This window comes from Vicugna pacos, chromosome 18 (assembly GCF_048564905.1).
Source record: "Vicugna pacos chromosome 18, VicPac4, whole genome shotgun sequence".
Lineage (NCBI taxonomy): Eukaryota > Metazoa > Chordata > Mammalia > Artiodactyla > Camelidae > Vicugna > Vicugna pacos.
The window spans coordinates 32909356-32927072 of record NC_133004.1 but is presented as its reverse complement, the minus strand read 5'-3'; the positions used below and the strand labels follow the sequence as shown (position 1 = coordinate 32927072).

Below are 17717 nucleotides of genomic sequence, written 5' to 3'. Positions count from 1 at the left end.
GGGACGGGAGTTTCGGCGCATGCGTGGTGTCTTCGGGCCAGTTGAGGGGTTGCGCGCGGATCGCGGCCGTGCTGGGCGCTGCGCGAGGTGCGTTCAGGTAGTCGGTCCTGGAGACGTGAAGTAAGAGGCGCCTGGCCTCCTGCCTGATGTGGAGAGCGTCGTCCCTGCCCCGAATCTGTGCTCTCAGAGCGCTTCCTGGGCGTGAAGGAAAAACTGGGGCCCAGACAGGCAGAGGATTGGGCAAAGTTTCCCGCCTCCCAGCTTTGCGCGTTTGAGGAGAGCTGCGGACAAAGTACCAAGGAAGCCCTTAAAGGAGGCAAAGAGCGGGTGTTCTCCCAGAGGAGGTGGTAGTAGTGCTAGGGCATGCAGGGTGTGAGTAGGTAAGGTCGTCATGGAGGGCTTCTCTGAGGAAGGGATACTGAGCTGAAGCTCAGAAGAAGCGGCCACCTGGAGGTGTGAGAGCCTAGCGTTCCAGGCAGAGCCAAGGGCAAATACAAAGACCTTCAGGAGGAACACACTTGGCATATTTGAGTAGCAGAAAGAATGTCAGAGGTGGATGGAGCAGCTGGCAAAGTTCTTAGAATCCGAGGCGATGTCGTGAGACACCGAACCCCTAAAGGAATAAGTAAGCTAAGAACACGTTGATAAAGTGTGGGAGAGGTGTTTTTATCTGACTTCACCTACATTTAGTTGAGAAGCTGATACATCAGAGATTTAACAACCTGAATGTCTAGCAGGGGAATTTGCTGGAGGGAAAACTAACTAAACACGGAAGTTGTAGTTTCTGACTTGCCATCAGATCACTGGGTGATTTCAGGCAAGTCACTTCTCTCTCGGCTTGCTTGGTTCCTTTTCTGCTTAGTCAAGGGCGCAAATTTAAATGCCAGGGAACAGGTAGGAGTGTAAATGAGTGGGGTGGGCCAGTTACAAGGTACTGGGAAGTAATGGGGCCTGTGGTGACCTGAGGAGCCCATGTTTTATCAAAGAGGGTTGCTAATTCTGATTTTTCAAATGTAGCTAGTGAAAAAAGAGAAGCAGCTCATGACAACTGGGAACTAGTTTGCAGTCTTCTTTCAGAAGCCTCAGTATTGCTAGCAGGGGGCCTGGCACTATTAGCTAGGCTATGGTGTTGCCCTGCTGAGCATAAACAATTTTATAAAACACCAACATCAGAGAAAACCACTCATGGATTGAGAGAAAGACCACTCCATAATTATGCCTGAACACAAAAACAAAAATATTGTCCAGACCACAAAAGTGACCAAACACAACACTCTCCCTCACACTTCGAGTGACTGTTGCTTCTTTAGCACTGCTCCACTCCTAACTCCTAGATAAGAATTAAGCTAACCAAAAAAAATTACCCCCACTTCCTGACAGCATCCAACCTTGAGCAAATCTTTCTCAAACCCTCCTAGAAAATCATCTAACACAAGCCTCAGTCCTGTAATACATCCTTTCTAATATACATTTACTGGGGTGCCTAGGATGGGTGCCCCAAGGTATGCCATCTCCTCTGTTCAGCTACAGGTATGTTCCTGGTGTCTTTGGCTGAAGGGCATTGTCAGAAATGGAGGATTCACAGAGATTCAGCTGAAGCCCTCACTACCTTGGACTGAGACCCTCCACTCTAGTAACTTCAGTAATGATGTGCACATCGGAGACCCCTTGTGTCTCCAACTGTTTGAGGTGCCATCCTGCCCGTGGCTAGGAGGTAAGTTCTTGCTGAATTGAGCTCTGGTGTTTTGTGGAGACCCTTGAGTGTTGGGATTATTTTGTTTGTTTTCCTTGGAATAAGGCCCCCTTCAGTTTTTTGGTTATCCACTCAGATTTTTATTTTTCCTTGGGGAAATTGTTTTCTGGCTTTCTACGCCTGCTCCTGTGGTCTGTTCCCCTGTCAAGTGTTTTGAATGTCATTTGTCTATAAGAGAAAAAGTCTATAGAGAAAGAAAGGGTATGCAGACCTGGATGTCTAAGGGTATCACAAAGCTATTATGTATTGCTCAGTCTCTGGTGGCTGAACACAACTTGTCCCTCTGAGAAGCTGGGGATGCCAGCTGCTTGGGGGTCATGTAACTAGTTAGCGTGCTGGGGTCATTTGTTATCAGAATTAACCGGACAAGGCACACTATCAACCAAGGCCCAATAAATCTATCCTACAACCAGCGCTAGAAACTGGGGAGTTCAGAAAGTATCCTCAAACCAGTGTCTTTTGAATAAACTTTGCCTCAGGTTGCCACTTCAAACCTTTACAAGTACTTCTTCCTCAGTTTTGTCTTTCCTGAGAACTGCTTTGTTTCATTTCTTCTTCCCAGAATCAGGGCATTGTTTCTGACTCCTGATCAATGACAGCTGGTTTTTGGCCAAGTTCTGGAGATACACGGTTGCATAGCAGCATCTCTATGAACCCTTGTCTCAGCTAAAGTTGAGCCAAATGCCTGATTCCTTCGTGTTGTCTCACAATTACTAACTCATACCCTTATCTTTCTAATTGGCACACTTTTCACTAGGGACAATTTAGAATTGCAGTGGCCATTTTGGGGAACTTTGGACAAGAACAAGGTTCTTTATTTGAGAGGAACCTTAGAACAAAAAGAGGAAAAATCCTCGTGAGAAGATTGTTTTGCTTGTCCAAAAGAGAGATTCTTTTTTTTTTAACACCTTTATTGTGGTATGGTTCCTGTACAGTGAACTACATGTATTTCAAATGTACAATTCGATTAATTTTTGAAAAATGTATACACGTATGGAACCACCACCACAATCAAGATAGCTAACATTTCCATCATTCCCCAAGAGGTACAATTTTCGAATTCCCAATTTTTCTTTTCCCAACCCCTTTACCTCCTGGTAACCATAAGTTTGTTCTCAATGTCTGTGAGTCTGTTTGTTTTGTAGATAAGTTCATTTGTGTCCTTTTTTTAAGATTCACATATAAGCAATATCATATGACATTTTTCTTTCTCTTTCTGTCTTACTTCACTTAGAATGATGATCTCCAGGTCCATCCATGTTGCTGCAAATGGCATTATTTTATTCTTTTTTATGGCTGAGTAGTATTTCTATATATATATGTTTACATATGTACCACATCTTCTTTATCCAATCATCTGTCAATGGACATTTGGGTTGTTTCCATGTCTTGGCTATTGTAAATAGGGCTGCTGTGAACACTGGGATGCACGTGTCTTTTTAAATTATATTTTTCTCCAGATATATGCCCAGGAGTGGGATTGCTGTATCATATGGTAAGTCTATTTGTAATTTTTTAAGGAACCTTCATACTGTCCTCCATAATGGCTGCACCAATTTATATTTCCACCAACAATGTAGGAGGGTTCCTTTTTCTCCACACCCTCTGCAGCATTTATCATTTATTGACTTTTTATGATGGCTATTCTAACTGGTGTGAGGTGATATCTCATTGTAGTTTTGATCTGTATTTCTCTAACAACTGGTGATGTTGAGCATCTTTTCATGTGCTTGTTGGCCATCAGGATGTCTTCTTTGGAGAGATGTCTATTTAGGTCTTCTGCTCATTTTTGGGTTAGGTTGCTTTTTTTTTATTAAAGTGTATGAGCTGTTAGTATATTTTGGAAATTAGTCCCTTGTCAGTTGTATCATTTGCAAATATTTTCTCCCATTCTATAGGTTGTCTTTTCATCTTGTTGATGGTATCCTTAGATGTGCAAAAGCTTTTAAATTTAATTAGATCCCATTTGTTTAGTTTTGCTTTTATTTCCATTACTCCAGGAGCTGATTCAAAAAATATAGTGCTGTGATTTATGTCCAAGAATGTTCTGCCTATGTTTTCCTCTAGGAGTTTTATAGAATCTGGTCTTCCATTTAGATCTTTAATCCATTTTGAGTTTATTTTTGTATATGGTGTTAGAGAATGTTCTAATTTCAGTCTTTTACATGTAGCTGTCCAGTTTTCCCAGCACTATTTATTGAAGAGACTGCCTTTTCTCCACCTATATTCTTGCCTTCTTTATTGTAGATTAATTGACTGTAAGTGCTGGAGTTTATTTCTGGACTTTCTATCCCATTCCATTGATCTATGTGTCTGTTTTTGTGCCAGTACCATACTGTTTTGATTACTGTAGCTTTGTAGTATAGTCTGAAGTCAGGGCTCATGATTCGCCCAACTCCATTCTTCTTCAAAAAGAGAGAGATTATTTTGTTTAACATAGGTGATATTTCATTTCCATGCTTTGGAGATTAATAAATGCTGATTTCCAAATTGTATAGCTCTATTAAATTGTCAAGTACCAGTGGGAAGGGTATAGCTCAAGTGGTAGAGTGCATGCTTAGCATACACAAGGTTCTGGGTTCAATCCCCAGTACCTCCTCCAAAAATAAATAAACTTAATTACCTACCCCCACCAAAAGAAAAAGATAAGAAATAAAATAATTATAAATAAGTAAATAAATATTGTCAAGTACCTATGATATTTTTAAAATGCCACTCTTTTATTGTGTATATGTATATGTTGAAATCTGGGGGGGGGGTTGCATTCATATTGTTTTATCTGGATTAGCTTTTTAGAGTGATCATTTCATATTTGTCTGAAATAGCTTCCTCTCACTTTTTTTGCTGTCCATTTTCCTTTCTTGGAAACCTTTCAAGATTAACTAATAAAAATTATTTCATTGAAATGTGTGCACTCTAGGAATATCCAGTCAGTTAAATATAGTTGACCCTCAAACAACATGGATTTGAACTGCATGGGTCAACTTATATGTAGATTTTTTTCAATAAATATGTTGGGAAAAAGTTTTGAGATATGCAACAATTTGAAAAAGCATGTAGCTTAGAAGTATTGAAAAAATTAAGAAAAAGTTAGGTATATCATGAATACATAAAATATAAGCAGATACTAGTCTATTACTACCATAACATATACACTATTAGAGGAAGTGAAAATTTATCAGAACTTACACACACAAACATTGATGGACCATACATGGCACTGTCAACCACACTAGGCTTCAGAAGGCAATCATATTGCTGCTGCTTCTTTATCAGTGGATGAATTGTTATATCTGCAAATAAACGTGAATTTCCTTTTCACATTATCTTTTCATTTTTGATGTCTAATGTTAGTAATACATACAATATCTAAAATGTTTTCTATAAGACAATTCTGATGTTGATCCTGACAGATGATTCATCTCATAAACAGACAATGTAAACTCACAGTATCAATAAATACAGTACTGTGAATGTAGCTTCTCTTTCTTACAATTTTCTTAATAACATTTTCTCTAGCTTACTTTATTGTAAGAATACTGTATATAATATATATATATATATATATATATAGCATGCAAAATATGTGTTTATCAACTGTTTATGTTATCAGTAAGGCTTCTGGTCAACAGTAGGCCAGTAGCTAAGTTTGGTGGGGAATCAAAAGTTATACTGGGGTGGGGAGGGTATAGCTCAGTGGTAGAGTATCTGCTTAGCATGTACAAGATCCTGGGTTCAATCCCCAGTACCTCCACTATGAAATAAATAAAATAAATAAACCTAGATACTTCCCCTCCTGCAAAAAAATTTAATTAGAAAAATTTTAAAGGTTATACTTGGATTTCAATTACATAGTGGTGGGGGATGGGGGTGTTGTTTCCTTACATTCCCTAATCCCCGCATTGTTCAAGGGTCAACTGTAAAAAAAAATGTCTAAAAGAATTTCTAAACTATGTATTTTTCATTTGTGGGCACTGAAAAATTTGTATTTGTGTAATAGGCTTTGTACTTACAGTTACAGATGAGATAAGGCTTTAGTTCCAAGATAAAACAAGAGCTTTTGGCATGATCCAGTATCTTTACATTTTAATTTGCCATGTAAAAATAATGCCAGCACAATATTCTGGTTTGTACAGATCAGGATTAGCTTTCTCATGATTTAAACATTCTTAATTTTTTATTGATTTCATAAGTTAAGAAAATTATCTTAGTTTTCATATATGATTTATCTTTTGAAATTTTTCTTTTTAAAATAGTCACCATGCTGTATGTACATTATACCCCCAGAACTTATTTATCTTATAGTTGGAAGTTGTACCTTTTGACAACTTTCATCCATTTCCGCCATCCCCCCCTGGATCCAGGCTTCGGCAACCAGCAATCTGCTCTCTGTTCCTGTGAGTTTGGTTGTTTTAAATGCCACCTGTAAGTGATATCACACAGTATTTATCTTTCTTTATCTAACTTATATCACTTAGCGTCATACCCTCAGGGCCCACTTATTATTTATGTTGTCACAAATGACAGGATTTCTTTCTTTTTTCTGATTGAAATAAGTGAATAAATAAATAAATATTACTTTTTTTATTCATTCCTCTGTCGATGGAAACTTAGGCTATTTTCATGTGTTGGCTATTTTAAATAGTGCTGTAATGAACATGGGGGTGCAGATATCTCTTGACATAGTGATTTTTTTTCCTTTGATTAGATACCCAGAAGTTGAATTGCTAGATCATACGGTAGTTCTGTTTTTAATTTCTGAAGACTCTTCATACTGTTTTCCATAATGACTACACCAATTTACATTCCCACCAACAGTATACAGGGTTCCCTTGTTTCCACAGCCTCTCCAACACTTATATCTTGTCTTTTTGGTAACAGTCATTCTAATAGGTATAAGGAATCTCGTTGTGGTTTTGATTTGCATTTTCCTGATGATTAGTGATGTTGAACACCTTTTCATATACCTGTTAGCCATTTGTATGTCTTCTTTGGAAAAGTGTCTGTTCAGTTCCTCTGTCCATTTTAAAATTGGATTTTTTTTTTGCTATTGAGTTATATGAGTTCTTTATATATTTTGGATATCCAATCTCTTATCACATGTTATTGGTAAATATTTTCTCCCATTTCATAGGCTGCTTTTTCGTTTTGTTGATGGTTTCCTTTGCTGTGCAGAAGCTTTTTAGTTTGACATAGTTCCACTTGTTTATTTTTGCTTTTGTTGCCTTTTCTTTTGGTAGCAAATCCAAAAAATTATTGCTAAGACTAATGTCAAGGAGCTTACCCACTATGTTTTCTTCTAGGAGTTTAATTGTTTTAGGTCTTACATTCAAGTCTTTAAACCATTTTGAGTTCATTTTGCATGTGGTGTAAGCTAGTGGTTCAGTTTCATTCTTTTGCACATGGCTGTCTAATTTTCCCAACACCATTTATTGAAGAGACTATCCTGTCCCCATTGTATATTCTTGGCATTGCATATTCTTTGTTGTAAATTTAATTGACCACATATGCATAGGTTCATTTCTGAGCTCTCTATTCTGTTCAGTTGTTGTATGTGTCTGTTTTTTATTTTCCCCTAATTTTTAAATTGAGGTATAATTGACATACGACATCATATTAGTTTCAGGTGTACAACATACTGATTCAATATTTGTATATATTGTGAAATGATCATCATAATAAGTCTAATTAACATCTGTCAGTATACATAGTTACAATTTTTTTCTTTTGATGAGACTTTTTAAGATATACTATTATGTGTCTGTTTTTTTCCAATGCCGTGTGTTGTTTTGATAACTATAGCTTTGTAATATACTTTGAAACCAAGAAGTGTGATGCTTCCAGCTTTGTTCTTCTTTCTCAAGATTGCTTTGGCTATTTGGGATCTTTTGTGGTACCCTAAAATTTTTTTGGATTATTTGTTCTATTTCTGTGAAAAATGCCAATGGAATTTTGATAGAGATTGCATTGAATCTGTAGATTGCTTTGGATTGCTTTTTCCAATCTATGAACACAAATATCTCTCCATTTATTTGTGTCTTGAATTTCTTGCATCAGTGTCATAATTTTCAATGTACAGGTTTTCACCTCTCCTTATTCCTAGGTATTTTATTCTTTTTGATGCTATTGTGAGTGGGAATTTTTTAAAAATTTCTTTTTCTGATAGTTTGTTTTTAGTTTATAGAAATACAGCTAGTTTTTGTATATTGATTTTGTGTCCTACAACTTTACTGAGTGCATTTATTCTAACAGTTTTTTTTGGTGGAGTCTTCAGGATTTCTTATATATAATAGTGTGTTACTTGCAAAGATAGTTTTACTTCTTCCTTTCTGATTTGGTGGGTTTTATTTCTTTTTCTTGCCTAATTACTCTGGCTAGGTCTTCCAATACTATGTCGAATAAAAGTGGTGAGAATGGGCATTCTTGTCTTGTTCCTGATCTTAGAGAAAAAGCTTTCACTTTTTCACCATTGAATGTGATGTTAGTTGTGGGCCTTACTATGTTGAGGTACATTCTTTCTATACCCAGTTTTTTTGTTGGTTTTTATTATAAATGGATGTTGAGTTTTTCAAATGCTTTCCCTCCATCTATTTAGATGATCCTATGATTTTTATCCTCCATTTTGTTAATGTGGTGTATCACATTGATGGGTTTGTGGATGTTGAACCATCCTTACATCCTGGAATAAGTCCCAATTAATCATGGTATATGATCCCTTTAATGTATTACTGAATTTGGTTTGCTAATATTTTATTGAGGATTTTTGCATCTATGTTTATCAGGGGTATTGACCTGTAATTTTCTGTTCTTCTAGTGTCCTTGCCTGGTTTTAGTATTAGGGTAATACTAGCCTCATAAAATGAGAAGAAAGTGTTTCCTCTCTTCTAGTTTTTGAACAGTTTGAGAAAGATTGGTGTTAATTCTTTAAATGTTTGGTAGAGTATATTATTTAAATTAAAGAAAAATATGTAATTGTATTCAACTAAAAGAAATAATAAGTATATATATCTTTAAAAAATCATCTTAAAAGGCCTAATTTTGATAAATATTTACAGTGTTACAAATCATAAGGATTTAATATGCTACCAAAAATTATAATTTTCAGATCTTCAATTAATTTTAAGACCTTAGACAAATGATTAAGTTAATTAATAAATAATGTTTAGATGCCCGGACAGTTTCTATGTAAGAAACAAACAAAAAACATTGGTCATTAAGTATAACTTTTATCCTGTTTCTTAGAATGGCAATAGATTAATAAAATATGAAAAAAATGCAAGTGACTTCATATATGATATTACAAATATGTTTATTTTTGCCACTATAAATTTATTTAAGTGGTATTAAATGTATACTCATAGGAAGAAATAGCTAAAGAATTCTTAGTTTTCTGTTCTCTAGTTTTCCCTTGTGTCTGGAAAAAAAAATCAGTTACTTTGATAATATAAATGGTTAACTATGCTAGGTATAATAATTATAGAAGTACAATACAAAATAAGAATATGTATACGAAATAATGGTTATCATTTCTATTTATTTGTTGAGACAGTTATAATTTATCAAGGTGGTAATTTAAATATGATCTATACATTGTTTGATTTAATATACTGATAATTATATATTTTTAAATTAAATTTATATTTATTTTGTGTTTAATGTTCATAGGATGTGAGAAGTTAAAACAATTGTTCTTGTTATTAACTTTTTGCATTTAAGATCCAAAAATTTTTTTTTATTGAGTTATAGTCATTTTACAATGTTGTGTCAAATTCCAGTGTAGAGCACAATTTTTCAGTTATACATGAACATACATATATGATAATTATGTTTTGAAATTTTCAATTTATTACATATTTGTATATTTATGCATCTGTGTATGTCTAAATACACATATATAAAAGTATAGTAGTAAATCATTTACTAAAAATTGTTACATGAATAATATATGAAAGGAGGAAACTGAGAATTTTGGCTTTTTTTTCTGTAAAATAATTATTTCATGTCCAGATTAGTAGAGGTTCCTTTTTGTCACTAAAAGTATTCTGTTAACTCTTGGTGCTTTTTGACATACTCTTAAATAATTTTTAAAAGAGTTTTTAATTTTTGAAAAAAATTAAATTCCAAATAATCATTATTGTTCATTGCTGTGTGTTTTACAACATTGCCTATAAATACTTCTTTTCTTTAGATATTTATTACTTATATATTGTTTCCTCCACTATTCTTGATTTTGCCTTTCCTAAATTCAGGACCCAAATTTAGACTAATAAAATTATTAGGATTTTTTTTGTGCCTGAACTATCTTTGGGTTTCCTAAAATAGCCATTAAATAGCACAAAGATCTGCTCCTGTATTCTATAAAATTAAAAACAATAGGAATCATTAGGTTTATCTGGAATTTTCCAAATTTAATTAGTTCAAAACTATTATGAGAGCTCTTTTGTCTACTAAACTCATAATTCTTAAAAAAAACTAATAAATTGAAAAAAGAGGTTTTCTGCCTAAGTTATTTTCACATGAGTAAAGTTATGTTAATGTAAATATATGTCTAAGGTTGTAAAATTTTCAAGTTTAAAAAAAGCATGTCATATTTAAGCACGAAGACTAGTATGATAACCATCTACAGAAAGATCTGTTTCCAGAATTTTAGATTTATAAGCCCCTTCCTTAATTTGTTCGTGAAAAATCTGAACAATCATTAAGGGTACTGGTCAGTTACATGGGGATCATCAGAGGCCTGCTTCTTATTTCAGCTTTTTATTAGATCCAGTAGCCAAGGCATATCTACCTCATCTAAGAGCTATAGCAACAGTAGCAGAATATGTGAAAATTTCCCTTGATTTCGTTCTAAAGTCTCTACTAACTATAGTGGTTCCTCTTTCTAAAGACTCTTCTTTTGACAGAAAATACTCAGTACTTCTTGGCTGGTGGCCTATCTGCCTATGAAATAATATTGGTTTTTCTTTTAGATGTCAGTGTCCGTCACTGCAACTCTGTAAACCCAGCCACCCTCCTTTTCTTTCATGAAGAAGGAGAAGCCCCTAGTTGTTATTCATTGTCCGGGGACTATTAAATCCTGATGTATTCAGTTTTGTGGCAAGGTGACAACTGCAGGCTACCCATACCAGGCAGCCAGTCATCTGTCTTCCAGTTGGGTTCAGCCAATGCAAGGCAATGGAGGGAGAACGTAAAGCAGGAGGAAGGCAGAAGCCAGGATATTTCTCTACTAGCACCCTCCTCTACTCTAACTCCTATCTCCACATGAAGTAGCATCCCCCATGATGACACTAGCTCTCACATAGATCCAGCTCCCACAGGGGAGGTTGGCTATGATTCCATCTTCTACAAGAGACCCAAGCTCTGGAATCTGGTAGCACTAACCATTTGTTCCTGGAGTCCTAGGAGCGGTAGTAACAGCTTTCTGCTATTGTTAAATCTCAGGTTGTCTCACTGTCTTCTGTTAGGCTTCTCAGCTATTGGTTACCATTCTACTCTGCAATAAAAAGGAACTATTGATACATGCAACAATTTAGTTGGACCTCAAGGGAATTATACTGAGTGAAAAAAAAAAGTCAATCTCAAAATGTTCCATACTATATGATTCCATTTATACAACATTCTTGAAATTACACAGTTATTGAGATGGAAAATGGATTGGTAGTTGCCAAAGGTTAAGACAGGGGTGGGGTGAAGTAGGGTGGAGAGAGGGGATGTGTAACTATAAAGGGATACAATGCGCAATCTTCGTAGTAATGGAACAGTGCTGCATCTTGATTGTGGTAGTGACACAAATCTACACGTGATAAAATTCTGTGTGTGCATAGGACTGCACACAAATGCAATGAATGTATGTAAAACTGATGAAATCTGAATAAGGTCTGTGGATTGTACCAACATCAAATTCCTGGTTTTGATACTGCACTATAGTTATGTAAGATGTTACCATTGGGAGAAACTGTGTACATGGTACCCTTTTCATACTATTTTTATGACTTCTTGTGAATCTATTATTATTTCAAGAAATTTTTTAATCCAAAAAGAGAGATTCCCTGACATCTCTAGTAATCCCTAGAAAATAGACAGCAAATTAAAAACATAGATGTTTTGCTGTTATCTAAGGAAATAGCCATAATAAAAATGGAGTTTAGCAAGAATGCTTCTTGATATTGCCTAAATACCAGACATAAATTGACAACATTGAACAAAGATGGGTCAGGGTAATTTTAAGGGCATTGCTGAGGATTTTCCAATGCACATCTTACTTGCCAGTGACATATTCCTGGCAAGACTACAAAGGTAGGACATGGACAAGAACCAAAGCCTTGAGGCCCCGTGAACAGCTCCAAATGAACTATAAGTATGTTCTAGCTATTGTTGTTTATTTTCAGGGTGGATTGAGGTTTTCTCTTGCAGGAGAACTGTGAACATACTGGTGGCGAAAAATTGCTTGATTTTTAAATGCCCAACTTTGGGGGGAAGCGGGTCTCAATTTATCTCTCCAGTAACAAAGACACACATTTCACTGGCACCATTATTTTTTTAGTTATGTATACCATTTACCTTTTATTTGGAAAATACACTGTCCGTATCATCCACTATCTTCAGCAAAAATAAAGAGAATTAAAGTAATGAGAAAAACTCCTAATTATCAAAACTCTCAGAAACCTGAAGTTTTGCCATTGCCCTTGATACAATAAGATCAATTTCCTCCAGGACTCACAAGTCCTTAGGAGTTAACTACTCATGCATTTGGGAATTACTTCCAATCCTAGACTGATCCCATTATCAACTTATATGACTAACTTCTGTAGGGATTTGTATATTACCTCTAGATTTACCACCAGTAGGTGCAAGCTGCATTTCCAAAACACCATTCTAAGGAGCTCTGCGTTATCTGAAATCTGGAGATTCGGTCTTTTGGAAAAGAATCAGAAAGAAACTGCCCTTGAGCCTCTACAAAAAGAACCTTTGACAGATAACTGAAACAACAATAAAACTCCAAGTTGTTGATCTTTTGATGCATATTTCCTAAATAAAAAGACATTCACACTTTCTCCAGAGTAGTGGGCATCAAATCCATTGGGGGACCTCAAACAGGATTCTCAAACATTTTCTGGAAATCTGCTGACTGTGGGCAGCTTCTGTCCAAGGAACAAGATGCTAACTGCACACATAAACAGCTTATGCAGAACAAGGTTTTTGTTTTGGTTCTTCAGTACCGCTTTCATACCCTTTGTTCTCCTACTAATCTTGCCTATTACTGTCTTTAACTGACTAAAAGTTTTCTTTATATGATCTCCCATATCTTCATCCTGTTACTTTTGACCCACTGTGGTCTCCTTTTGCCGCTTAAGAAGAAAAATATGCTAGTGCATATTTCTCAGACCTTAGGTATTGCCCTGAATTTAACTCATTCCTGGAACTGTTGCTTTCCCACCTAATCCTGCTGACAAAAAAAATGTAATAACTTCAAACACCTCAGAAGGTAGATATCCTTCTATAGGTCCTTTCTGGTCTTAAGTTTTTCTCACATAATTCCAAAGTTTGGTCTTGAAAAACTCAGACCTGAACAATATGCTTCTACTGAGGCCATTATTGCCCTACAGGTAAAACCTAGATCATTGGGAATGGGAACTGATGTTGGGGCTATCTTTGCTGCAACAGTCAGCTTATTCTCCCCTGAGACACTCCAACCTGTTTGCAGAAACTGTGTAACTCCACTCAAGCAATCTGTCCACCTCAAGCGTCCAAAAATTGGGTACTCCCATCATGATAAATATTTATTTATACTCCCAATACAACCTATGCCTTAGTAGGGTCCAACTTCTTATGCAGACATCAGGCTTTTACCTACCTGCTGTACACTAACTTATCCAGTGTATTCAGGGTAATTGTTAAGGGCCTTTCAGATATTTTAAACTACCACTTCTCCAGAAATCTCCAAAATGAGGTAGGCTATTCAGGAAAACTCCCAGGAGGGATAACCTACTCCATTATCATGCATGCTGTATGAGCTACACTTCCCAGAGAGAGAGAGAATACTACTGGAAAAGGTGATCCAAAACTTGTCTCTGATCTCAGCAGACATCATAACTGATGACTTCTGCTCGGAAGCCCAACCAATTTAAATTTAAAGTCACTAACCAACCAAGGAGAAATTTGGGCTTTAGCAAACACTTCTTGCTGCACCTATATAAATACAGGTCAAGCTGAACTGCCTGTGACTACGCTAAAAGAAAAAAACAAAATCACTTGAATCGCTGAAAAAGGCAAGCTGGATTTTCGGACATGTTTTCATTGCCAGGGTTTGGTAATCTAGGCCCCTGCCTTCAGGATCTATTACAAGGATTACTAACCATTTAGTTTCTGCTAATTTCCTGTGATGCACTTGGCTGTATTCTGGTCAGAGTTTTAAATACTACTGTGCAACCATCGTCATGTCAGGGGATTTGGGGACTCATCCTGCAACAGAAGGAGAAAGAGAGACTAGCCTTAGTCCAACTATAGATGTTCTCTTGAAAGTCTCCTGATGAACAAAATTTTGGCAGTGGTAAAGAGCTGGGTAGTAGGCTAAAGTCCTGAGGCCTGACTCCATGTGCCCTTGGCCAAGAGGGAGACAGAGGAAGAGAAAGCACCTTGTGACAGTCTGGAGCTGACCTGGCACTATCATCTAAGCCTTGGTGTTGATAGGAGCTGTTATGACGCTCATAGTTAGACTGTCGCTTTTTCTTGGTAAACATAAACAATTTTGCAGAACACTAATATCACAGAGACAAGGCCACTCTGTCACTGTGATGAATCAAGACAAAAACAAGACAACCCTATCATCCTTTCTGAACACAGACAAAAACAAGAACATTATCCAAACAACAGAAATCACCAAATATCCCCATCCTACCTAATATAAATTACTTCTGCTTCCTTATCAATAATAGCTTTAGTCTTGCTCCTTTTCTCCCACCTTTTAGATAAAAAGTTTAAAGATACTCAATCATAGAACTGTTCCCCACTTCCTCATAGCATCTAAATCAGAGCAAAGCCTCTTTCCTTGAATCCTCCCCAGAAACCTAACACAAATTCAAGTCCTATAATAAGTCATTTCTAACATCTCTGACTGAGATGTCCCACAGTTTCCCATATTGTGTGATCTTCCCCATTGCAATGAGTCAGTAAACCCAACTTTGTTCTTGATAGCCTTTGACAGGAGGGCATTGACTGGAATTTTGATTTTTTTTTCACTGAAAGATAGTGATTTTTAAAAAGTTGACTTAAAACAAGTTTTTGACACTGAAATCATACAAAACAGGTCTATGGGTTTTATTTGGCCTGACGGCTACCAATTTACAACCTTTCAGTTGTATGATCTCCCTTCTGGATATGAAGGTTAATACTGCTATGGATGGTTAACAGCTATTAAGGACATAAGCTGAACCAGGGATAGAACACATACTTTCACATGTACTATTTTATTTAATGTTCTTTTTGACTTAAGTCATTCAGAACTCTCTTAATTCTGTTCATGCTGTGCCATTTGCAAGGTTGCCTGCTGCATGTTTGACTATAAATGTGGTCAAATCTCTTTTACAGGAAGATGCTGATATATACCTGTTCCCTTCTCACTGTGAGCCTGTGGCCATAGGAACAGTGATCAAGAAAGCAGTAACACCTCCATGATCAAATCCTCAGAGAATAAAATTCATTTTAATGAAGTTGGCCTGACCACAGAGGAATCTGGGGGACTTTCTGGGCTTCTCAGCATTGTGCCGCCTCCTGACTTTAAGCTGGATCTGGAGGAGAAGAAAGTGGAGCTGTCTGAGGTATGGGTTTCTTACTAGGAGCTGGGACTTGGGCCAGACAGAGAAAGATTGTGGGGGAAATTCTTCCAGACCTGCTTCTCCTGAGGAGAAAGCAGGAGAAGGGCCTTGTATACCAGGTCCCATGGTCTCTGATGGTTTTGCTAGTTCTGTGAATGTATGAATTGAGCTTAGAGTATGGAAGGATATTAACATCATTCAAAACATCTTTAAGGACTTTTCCAGCCCTAGAATGATAAGAGCAAGGAACCCAACAATTCTATGATATCTGCTTTGGCCCATGAAGTTGGGAAGGAACAGAAAAGGCTTTAGGCTAAGTGATGGAGGTTATACCCCACTAATTCACTTCCCTTTCTGTATCTTTGCCATTTCCCACACCATATGTCCTTCACTCTATTCTCCAAAAAGCCCAGGGACCTTTGCCTTCCTCTGACTGCCTGAGGTGAGCCCTAGGAACACTTAAGCCTACCAAACCCCTACCTTTCTCTTTCCTTCTGCTTCATGGGCCAAGGTTTCTGCTTCAGTTTCCCTGCATGACAAAACAGTTTCCCTAGTACTGGAGCTAGCCCTCATCTCTTGGCACCCCAGACTCTCCTGGCCAGTGCTGGCTTTTAGAGTCAAGACAATCTTCCTATCCTCATAATGTCAGGCTGGGCCTTACTCAGAACTCCCATTCTGAATATGGCCACTGCAGGGAAACACTGCCTCTCACATAATATATGGATCTTAACATCTGAATCAAGATGCTGTGGACACTGTCCAGTGGGCCATGGCCACATCTTTCAAGGAATGGGTCTATGGCAAGATTAGGTTCCTAGTTCATGTCTCCAGATCCACTCTTATCCCCTTTCTCACCAAGAGAGGGAGACTGAAGACAGAGGCTCCTGACAAAGAAGTGACATTTTTATATCAATCACCTAAGGCATAATGGAGGGCTGAATCCTTCTCCATCCTTGCCCAATATGCACCCTTGAGGCTTCTTTTATTATTAAAAATTTTTAAATTATTATCGGAAAGGTAACATACATGATAAAAAAATTCAAACAGTAACAGAGTGTAGAGTGTAACATAAGCTTTCCCCTCACCTTGACCTCTAGTACTCCAGTTCTCCCTAGAGGCATCCATTGTTCAGAGTTTATTGTTTATCTTTCCAGAACATTCTGTGCATATATAGGCATCTGTGTGTCTAATCTCCTCCCTTTTGTGACACATACATATTAGCATACTATATGTGTACCTGAGTTATGCTATTTCCACTTGATATATCTTGGAACTTATTCCATCCACATTTGTGCATGTAGATATTTCATCCTGTATAGCAGCTGCAGAGTATGCTATTATAGATATACTAAAATTTGTTTAAGACCTTACTAATGAGACATTTAAGCTATTCTTTTTTCTTTTGATATTATAAACTATGTCACAGTGAATATCTTTGTAATATTTCTTAGAATACATGAATGAGAAAATGTGATAGATAATTCCTAAAAGTAGAATTTCTGGGTCAAAATTTATGTTCAACCTGATAGATATTTTCACTTTGTCCTGCAGAGAGCTTACAGTCCCGTCAACATTGTGGGTGGGCCTGTCTTCCCACACCTTCACCAACGGAGTATTTCCAGACTTTTGATCTTAGTGTGGTTTTATTAGTTTATTGATCAAAATAATACATGTTTACTATTTCTAGGTCCTGAGCTGTCAGTAACAGTAATTCTACAAGTATGTAGGAATAAATCAGATGGGTCTCGAATCTTGCCCTGGTAATGTAGATGTACAAACAGCAATATCATCTGGAAAATGCGACAATGGTACAAGATACAAAATTGGCCTAAAGAAGGGAGGAGTTAATTTCATCTTTTTGGGGGAGAGTGGGGATTGGTCACAGCTGGGGAAAATTTTGTGAATGACCTGATATCTGAGGTACGTTTTGAAGAATTAATTTATTTGACAAATAAGTGTGAAGTGCCTATTATGTGCCAGGCACTATTCTGAGTCCTTAGTATACATTAATGACAAAACAAAGACTCCTGCCCTCATGAAGCTTACATTCTAGTGAGGGGGCAGTCACAATAAACAGTAGACTTAATGACTAAGTCAGTTATGTAGTATGTTACAAGGTGATGGGCACCATAGAAAAATAAAACACAAAG

At 36.8% G+C, this 17717-nt stretch overlaps 1 long non-coding RNA gene across 1 annotated transcript; it reads left to right on the top strand.

Moving 5' to 3' along the window:
- Positions 1 to 14: 14 nt before the first annotated feature.
- Positions 15 to 17363, top strand: LOC140687102 (uncharacterized). Its single transcript, XR_012061205.1, has 4 exons — positions 15 to 87; positions 1525 to 1714; positions 15341 to 15570; positions 17255 to 17363. It is a non-coding gene; the product is annotated as an uncharacterized lncRNA (long non-coding RNA).
- The last annotated feature ends 354 nt before the right edge of the window (positions 17364 to 17717 follow it).